Consider the following 9,153-nt stretch of genomic DNA (forward strand, 5'->3'; position numbering starts at 1 on the left):
TGTGCTCCCTGTCTGCCCATCCGTCCCACGCGTGTGGTCCTGGTCTGTGGGTGCCACGCATTCTCCCTGGCTTCTCTATCCATCAGTGCTACACATGTGCTCCCTGTCTGCCCATTGGTGCTCCGTGCTCACCCAGCAACGCCACGCGTGTGCTCCATGCCCACCCAGCAATGCCACGCATGTGCTCTGTGCCCACCCAGCAGTGCCATACATGTGCTCTGTGCCCACCTGGCAATGCCACATGTGCTCCATGCCTTTCCAGCAGTGCTACACAAATGCTCTGTGCCCACCCAGCACTGCCACGCGTGTGCTCTGTGCCCGCCCAGCACTGCCACACGTGTGCTCTGTGCCCGCCCAGCACTGCCACACGTGTGCTCCGTGCCCGCCCAGCAATGCCACACGTGTGCTCCATGCCTGCCCAGCACTGCCACGCGTGTGCTCCGTGCCCGCTCAGCACTGCCACGCATGTGCTCCATGCCCGCTCAGCACTGCCACGCGTGTGCTCCGTGCCCGCCCAGCACTGCCACGCGTGTGCTCCGTGCCCTCCCAGCAATGCCACGCGTGTGCTCCGTGCCCACCCAGCACTGCCACGCGTGTGCTCCGTGCCCGCCCAGCACTGCCACACATGTGCTCTGTGCCCGCCCAGCACTGCCACACGTGTGCTCCATGCCTGCCCAGCACTGCCACACGTGTGCTCCGTGCCCGCTCAGCACTGCCACGCATGTGCTCCGTGCCCGCTCAGCACTGCCACGCGTGTGCTCCGTGCCCGCCCAGCACTGCCACGCGTGTGCTCCGTGCCCACCCAGCACTGCCACGCGTGTGCTCCGTGCCGCTGGGCGCACGGCCGCGGTGCGCACCGAGGGCAGCCTGCGTTGTCGGCGGCGGTAGGGCTGGCGTGAGGACGTCGGAGCAGGAGCCGGGAGCCTGTGGGAACCTGGAAGAGGAATTTGATGTGTCAGGGAGTTGTCTGAGGCCGGTGCTGGAGGTGCCGGGCGCGGGGGTGGCCGAGCCAGCCGGCACACAGCCGCACGCCCGGGGCTGGAGGCAGGGGGAAGGGGAGGGCACTTCGCTGCCCCTCGTCCCATCCGACACGTCCCCGAGGTGGGCGCTGGATGCTGCGGGAGCTGAGCCACGGGCTAGCCATGCCAGAGGGGGACAGTGGAAACAGGGGGTGTCTGTGACACTGGAGCACAGAAATTAATTATTGAAATATGCCATTGCAAATCATGTTGACCCTCACTACCCCACTGGATTTCTGGGCACCTTTCAAAAAATTCCCAGCGCCACCATCCCGTTTGCGCTGGGCCCAAGATGGTGCTGATGGAGAGGGACTTGCGGAGCATCAGATCTTCCCTGGTTTGGGTTTTCTACCCAAAGGCATGTAATACAGGATGCCTACAGGAACTTGCTAGTGCACTGCAGTATTTTTGCTGACCACTAAAAATAAGATGGACATCCTTTCAAGCCTCAGTCAGCCATGGAAGCGCAGCTTTCTCGGGGGACTGCTGCGAGGAGCCGCTGGGGGGATGGAAATGGCAGAAAAGAGAAGGATATTCTGCACAGTTGGGGCTCGGTGGGCAACTTTCCCGCAGAGATGTCGCGGATGAAGTCAGGCTCAGCCCTTGGCCTGCACAGCCCGTGGGCCTCCCCCCTGCACGGAACTCGGTGTCCAGAGCCGGCTGGCCCTGGGGCGGCCGCGGGAATTCCTGTGGGAGCTCTGTGGAGGTGTGGAGGCAGTTGGCTGTGCAGGACTGCCAGGGAGGCGCTCGGTGCCGGAGTCCCACTGCTTTGCCGATGTTGAGTGGGGAAGAGAGTAAAAGGACACTTTGCTGTTGCCGAGGAGTTGCTCGAGCCAAGGGTGGTGCTGCCTTCTTCACCGTGATCAGACCTCCTGGCTGAGGCCATCACTGAACTCCCCACCCTGCACTTCAGCCGCTCGGGAGCCAAGGGAAAAGGGAATGTCCTCTCGCACCACCGTAGGCACGGACAGAGTCTTCTCCTACCTCAGCCCACCCATCTGAAGCTGAGGGAAGAGATTGCATGTCCACTGAATGCAGATACTTTCACGTGAACAGCACCAATTTGAGTTTTATCACTGCCAAATCATGATGACCGTCAAAAGTTAGCTCTATTAGCACAGGGCGGAGTGATAAATATTGTATTTTCCCGAATGATTAACAGACACCCCTCCTTGGCCTGAGCGACACTTTACAGAGTAAGACACCAGCTGAAGGGCCTGAGTCTGTCCCAGAAAAGGGGTCTTCTTCAGCGGTCTTCCCCCTGGCAGGGACTGTCCCCTGTAGAAGGCTGCTGGAACGTGCAGTATTTCCAGGGAATGACCTTAGTCTGGTGCACAGCTGGGCTTGCTGTCCTCTCGATGTGGCGAGCCATGCCCTGCTAGCTGCTCCTCTGGCTAGGGCTCTCGCCTGCCTTCCACCCCCTTTGGTTTGTTCATAGTCGCAGTTAAATGTCTTGTCTGCTCTGTGATGTGAGTAGCTGAATCCATTCGGTGTTAAGAGGCTTGGGAGTCCACCTGGAAAGCGACACAGAGGGTCCCTCTTTGGAGAGCATGGACGGGAGTTTCCCCAGTTTGGGAAGGCAAGGGCAGCCAAACCCAGAGCTGTTTTCCTCTGAACGAGGGGTTTGGGAAGACCACTCACACAGGGCCTGAGTGAACACTCAATATTTTAGGTCCCAACCCAGCATGGATCCAACAAGGGTTTAACTTGCACTGCATGAGCAATCTCATGACATGCCAGATTATTATGCCTCATATGGAGGCCACCCTTGTCCTTAATGATAGAAACAAAATTTAAAGAGTGGGAGTGTTTGGTGGCACTGGTCCTTAAACTCTCAGTTTTGGATGACAGAGATGCTGGGTGATGTTCAGCACAAGCTCCAGGGGACTTCATAGACAAACACGTGATAACTCCAGGTCCATTGCTATTTGTGCTGTATAAATAAAAGCAGTTCTTAGTAACTTCCAACAAATATTAACCAGACATTAGTTCTGTTTGTAACACTCTTTCAGGTAGGGGTACCCCAGAGCCTGGACTATTTTATTGGTTTGTGATTATTCTTTCACACGCATAAACTCAAGGAAATCATGAATTAGTGATTTTAATATCTAGAAAATGCTTAATTAGAAATATCAGGGCAGCTCAGCTGGGATGGGGGCTGACGAGGGGAGGCTGCAGTGCTGCTGTAGCATGGGGGGTGTCCAGAGAAGGTACATGGTGTGTGTGTAGAGGTCCCTTCTCAAGGTACAAGAAAAAGAGATGATCCACAGAAACATGAGTCATCCAGATGGATAAAACCGGATAATTTTTACCCATCTGATAACTAACCGTTGAAACTTATCACCACGGAGAATGCGAATGCAAAAGGACCAGGTGCCCGTTGGGAGGAGAAACACCTGAGAAGGTGCAGATTTAAGAAAGAGAAGGGTGAGATAAGCACTCGTGCGTTAGGTAAGTCTAAAACTGATGGTCAGGAGTGAGAAAGGCGCTTCCTTTGAGGGTATTTCCTTCCCCAGTTTTCCACCGTAGCACTTGGTGGGTCTGATGCTGATCAGGGCAGGGCCAGCGCGGCAGGCTGGAGGCTCCGGCTCGGCTCGGCCGCGCTCCCGCGTCCCCGGGATGTCCCCAGCCATCGTGCCCAGCTGTGTCAGCGCTCGGGGCTCACCGCACACCCAGCACCGCGAGCACAGCGAGCCCCAGCCTCGGCTCCGAGCCCCTGCCCCGGGCTCCCGCTCCTTCGGCGAGAGCCTGGCTCCTGCCTCGCTGGGACAGGGCGGTGGGAGAGCCGGGCCCGGGCCGGGGGGGAGCAGTGTCCCCCCGCCCTGCGGGACCCTCCCGGGGGCTCCCCGAGCCGCCCCGAGAGGGGCTGCCCGCTGGTGGGTGGCACTGGTGGGCGCTTCCCAGCCCCCACCCCGGATACCCCCGCAGGTACTTTTACAGCTTCGTGGGAAATTCGTAACTGGAAAGTACCCTTCTCCTCAAAGCTGTTTGAAATGCCATTTATCAGCTGGAAACGAGGGCAGCCAAACACCACGTAAAAAGTCCTGCACAGCAGGCCAGCAGCGAGCGCCCCACGGATCCCAGCTGGAGAAGATGACGTGCCAGTGGGTGCCAGCGGGTGCCAGCGGGTGCCCTGCAGTGTCCCCAGCTACACTGGTTTTCTTGGTTGGCATCTGGATTCGCACCTGAGAACCCAAACTGGAACCACTTACCGAACACCCCTGGGTGCTGCTGGGTGGGATAAGAGAGGCCGGCAGCGGGAGGGGGCATGGGGGGAACCCGACCCCCCAGCAGATGTAGCCTGGTAGCAAGCAGCGCAGAGTGAGCTCGGGAGCTAATAACCATCCCTTCTGCTGGCAGCGGGGAGTGCTTCCTTGGGGAAGGATAGAGGAACGGTGAGGTACTTATGGGATCACTACGGATGAGCGTTTGGCTCTCGTAACTTCAGGCATCCAAAGCCAGCCAGCCAGTGTCACCCAGGTGTCTCAGCTGCCTCTACAGTCAACGCGCAACGATGATCACCTTCAGAAACCATTCATCCCGGTGCTTTAAACGCTCATCGTGGAGTGAGATGAATCGCTCGCTGGAGCTGCCTTTATTCTTCCCATCAAACACAAAGGGAGCCCGTGTGTCTCACAGTCTGCGTCTGAGACGTTCACCTACCCGGGGCTGGATGGGAGAGCTGTGACCCACCAACGGTACCGCTGTGACCTGCCAAGGGGATGCAGTCAAGGAAAAGGGGAACGATCCCCAGTTGTCTCGGGAGAGTCATTTTGAGAGAGGTGCAGAGAAGTATAAAGGCTGTGGCGGGGCTCCGGGCTGCTCTCTGGTTCCCTTGGCCATACCGAGGGAACGCAGGCGGAAAGTAGTGCAGAGAGTTTGCTGGATTCTTCCGGAGAAGGGGGAGCATCTTACAGAGCTGACTCGGCTCACCGATCGCGGCAAAACGAGCGCTGAGAGAAGATGCGTTCGTGGACAGTCAAGAGAGAGAGACAGCAGGGAGTGACACGGGCTAAACCCCCGCGCCACCCTGGCACAAGGAGTAGGAATAAACAGACCGTGTATAAACCCACGCTCGAAATGAGGAGATGCTGACCGAGCGTCGGAGCCCTCAGTCTCTGCAGGAGCGATCTCGGAGGAGAACTGGGGAGGGGAGCTGGGCGCTGTGGGAACAGAGCTTGGTCAGGGTACGAATGACGTGGCACGGTGTGGCTGCCTCCCACGGCGGGGCACTGGGCACCGGCCAAGGTCCCGTCGGGGTCTCTGTCCCCAGAGTGAGAAATCAGTTTTAATTCTCCTGTAGTTTTTGCTAACTCTGAACCTAAACAACGAGACTTTCCCATGTAGAATTATTCTTGACTTTAATCAAAGCCTAATTTAGATCCAGGTCAGATAATAAGTCAAAGCAGCTAAGGGTAGTCAGCAAAGAGCATGAATTCCTTCTGGAGCCTGTTGGCTTTCTGTCCATGTCACAGCACCAAAACGTTGTTTGGTGTGGCTTCTGCGCGGGAGAGGCCTGGGACTGACACAAGCGGAGGAGCCGGAGTTACAGTTGGATTTGTGGAAATAATAGACATTTTTCCCACCTCCTTCTCCTGTCTCCAGCGTGGCTTCAGAGGGCTGGGAATCAAACCACGTGGATGCTCAATTGATGTGCTTGGGGGAAAAGCCGCAGAAGGAGCGCAGCAGGCTGAGCGCTGTGGCGGGGACCGAAATACCCACCCGCTGCCGGGGCTGTGTGGGAGCCCGGGCCAGGAACAGCCAGGGAGCTGCAGATCAGGACTCAGCTACATTTCCAGAGCTGCGTGGGGAAGTCTGATGGCACCTGCCCACATCCTCGGCGACTGCACATGATGCCACATCTCCCTCAGTTTCAAGATCAGCAAATTTACCCTTCTCTGCTTTTTTTTTTTTTTTCCTTCAGGAGAAAGAAGGAAAAAACCAACTGGGAGACCACAGATTTCCAGGGTAGGCTGTGCTAACGCGGTACAAGCTGTCACCAGGCGAGCCTGGAGAAGACGGGGTGCCCTCTGCAAGCTGGAGTTCTCATTGTCTGTGTGGCAGAGGACAAGAGGGGAAGTAATATGAACCAAAAATAGTCTTACAGTTTGGGAAGTGAAACTGTGTTCCTGTGACCTCTCACACTTGTGCCTGTGTGCAGGGCAGTGGGCTGTCTCGCTCCGCCAGCCGAGAGGAGTGGGTCAGCTCCCTTCCTCCAGGTGTAACCCGTCCCTCCAGGCACATCTGCTCGGGCCGGGCCGTCCTCCCCCGTCCCCTCGTCCTCCTCTGAAATCCTCGCTGTGGGTGCACTCCAGCAGCATCTGCAGCTGCAAACAGCTGGATGGGGCTTTCCCACGAGCCCGTTTACGCTGCTCTGAGGTCAGGGGGTGGGCTCTGGGCTCTGAGAAATCCCCACTGCCTCTGCGGGACCTCTGGGCATGGCTGGCATGGGACAGGGGAGCCGAGTCCTGGCCAGGGTGGGCAGCTCGGATCCTTTCAGAAGGGAGCTGCGAGGTGGGGGTCTGGCCTTTAGCTTAAAACATTTAAATGCTAGTGCCTAAAGGCATGGCTGGCCAGCGGGGAAGGGAGGAGGCAGCAGAGACTTTGTGCCTGGGGAGGGCTGCCGTGCTCATCATGGCCCCTAGAAGAAGCTGGTTTAAGTTTTCAGTGTTCTGGTGGGCATGAAGGCCCTTGTGATATTTCTGGATGGGATATAATGGACTCAGGCTGAATTTTGGAAGCCCGGGCAGCAGCAGGATAACAAAAAGACGGCTATTTCTTCGGTCTGGCCTCATCCCACCTCTGAATACTTCAAACTCTTTGGCATGGCTCTTAACTGCGCTGGGCGCCCGTCGCTGTGGCCCCTCCGTCCCCTCCGCTGCCTGGCTGGGTGCCCCGGGGCGGCGGGTGCTGCGGTTGCCGTCCGGGTGCTGCCCGCAGAGAACGTGCTGCTCACAGCCGTCCCCGAGCAGGTTCCCCAGTGCCACACGTCTCCAAAGGCTCGTTACGGGCAGAGCTGGGGAGCCTCGCCCGCCGCGTCGCCCCTGGAGACGCTGAGCACGAGCAGGGCTCGTTACCCGTAACGGGCCGAGAGCAGCGGGGCACCCGGCAGAGCCCGGCCACCGGCCCGCGCGGTGCCGCTTCTTCATCCAACTTTTCGCGCCGGGCAGTGGCTGAGGGAGCGGTGGGGCGGTTTCTGTTGATTTTATTTGGGAGGCGTGCGGTTGGGTTCTTGCTCGATTTCCTAGAATTTTCCCACGGATGTTGAAGTCTGGTCTGGCCCCTGAATAAAGGGGATTCTGTGTCGTCCTGGGGCCGAACGGGTTAATTTTTGTGCTTCTCTCCCCAGCTCGCTGCGGACTCTGGCTGGGACAGAACATCTGTCTGTTGCTATGGCTGCAGTACACTTGAAGGGGATGACTGGATAATTATTGCAAACATCCATCCTGCCTGATGTGCTCCCGGACCCGCCGTGCCCGCACGCAGGGGAGCGGCCGCCGTTGGGAGCGCGACTCCTCACGGGGACCCTACCTCGGGCTGGCTCGTTGGCAGCACCTTTTCATTTGCATAATTAATGAGGCCGGCGGCTGCAGGGCTCCTGGGAAATCCGACGCAGAGCAGCAGCGATGAAATGGCACGGAGGGCTCCAGCCTTCTCGGTGGCTCGTTAGAGCTCTGCTCGCTGATAACGCCCCGTTTGAAGCTACAGGGGAGTTGTTCTCCCGTTTCCATTAATTTACCACCCACTTCCCTGGGAACAGATTGCTCTGGGCCCGATCCCGCGGTACCTCCTGCCAGGCGCAGGCCCCAGGCCTGTCTGCGAGGAGCAGGACCCTGGTGCAAACCCCACAGGCCGGCCGCAGCGCGGGGGGGCCGCGAGGTTCAGGGTCACGGCGGGGACCCCGCGCCGGGACCGGCCGGGACGTCCCCCGGGGACGGGTGCTGCTGGGGAAGGGTGGGTGGCTGCTCTTCGCTGCTCCCCGGAGCGGCGCTGGTGGATCCCGCTGCCGGGCACTGCCCGGTGACCCCCCCGGGCCCCCCGGCCTCGCCTTGCGGCTGCCCGTGCTCTCCCGGCGGTGCCCATCTCTGGGGACGTGGCGTGCCCGAGCCCCGTAACTCCCTGGCAATTCCTTCCTCTGCTCCTAGGAGCCAGCCTGCCTTTAGCCTGTGCCGCAACACCCACGTCCCCTTTGTTCCTGGCCTTGCTGTTCTTTTGCCTACTGGCGTTTAACCCTGCCCTGGATCTAACCCTGGGGGCGTTCAAAAATCCAGACCTGCGTCCTGTGAATTGTTCCTGTTTCAGAAAGTCCCACCTCTGAGTGAAGAGAGCAAAACAATAATGCAGAAATTCCCCTTCTGACCAGACACTGCTGTACTCTGCTTAACTATGAACTTCAATTAATCCATTGTACATTTTTTTTTCTGTTTATCAACACATGGCAGGGTAGGAAGTCCAAGTGGAGCCGGGACCACGATGAGCGCAGACCTCCGCGGCCGCCGGCCAACAAACAGCGTCGCAGCCGGGATCCTCCACAGGGGCTGCACTCACTCTGCAGAAGTCTAGGTGGGCCGTGCGGGACAAGGCTGCCCCTTGCTTTTCCCATTATCTATAACCAGCAATAAATAATAAGATTTTCATGCAGTGCTTTGCATCCGCAGAGCAGCCCGCAAGCACCAGTTGGAGCGTTTCTGGAAGCTGAGCACCTTGCTGGAGGCCAGTGGCGGGTGGGGCCGGGGCGGTGGGACTCTCCATCAGTGCTGCTGCTTTAAAGGAGGAAGAAAGATGGCAGAGAGAGGGAGAGAACTGTGGGCTATTCCCAGGTCCTGTTTGATCCTTATCATCCCTACATTTTTGTGTATGATTCAATAAACTCCCTTGCTCACACAATTTACTCTATTCTCATCAGCATGACTCAGGTGCAAATGATCCACTCACATTAGCAAGTGATAAAGTTGAGCCCCATGGCTACAAAACCTTCAAGAAATCCTCGTTTTGAGTCAATCCACCTGGAAGGCAGAGCCAAGCCCTCCCCTCTCTGCCCTTGCAGAGGGAATGGGGCAAATGAGGGTGGCAGGGTGTGTGAGTACCTCACTGGCTCTGCGAAGGGGGCTCCCCTTCCCCGAGGCTGGCATCT

The 9,153-nt window shown here is 58.2% G+C and overlaps 1 long non-coding RNA gene across 2 annotated transcripts; it reads left to right on the plus strand.

The window, feature by feature from the left end:
• Positions 1-1,058: 1,058 nt before the first annotated feature.
• Positions 1,059-8,906, plus strand: LOC116964037. Of its 2 annotated transcripts, none has more exons than XR_004408516.2 (2): positions 1,059-8,582; positions 8,662-8,906. It is a non-coding gene; the product is annotated as an uncharacterized LOC116964037 (long non-coding RNA). The 2 variants fall into 2 exon arrangements; XR_006166073.1 differs by having other exon boundaries at positions 8,683-8,906.
• Positions 8,907-9,153: the final 247 nt, after the last annotated feature.

This window comes from Tyto alba, unplaced genomic scaffold, assembly GCF_018691265.1.
Source record: "Tyto alba isolate M040663 unplaced genomic scaffold, T.alba_DEE_v4.0 Super-Scaffold_33, whole genome shotgun sequence".
In the NCBI taxonomy this organism is placed as follows: domain Eukaryota; kingdom Metazoa; phylum Chordata; class Aves; order Strigiformes; family Tytonidae; genus Tyto; species Tyto alba.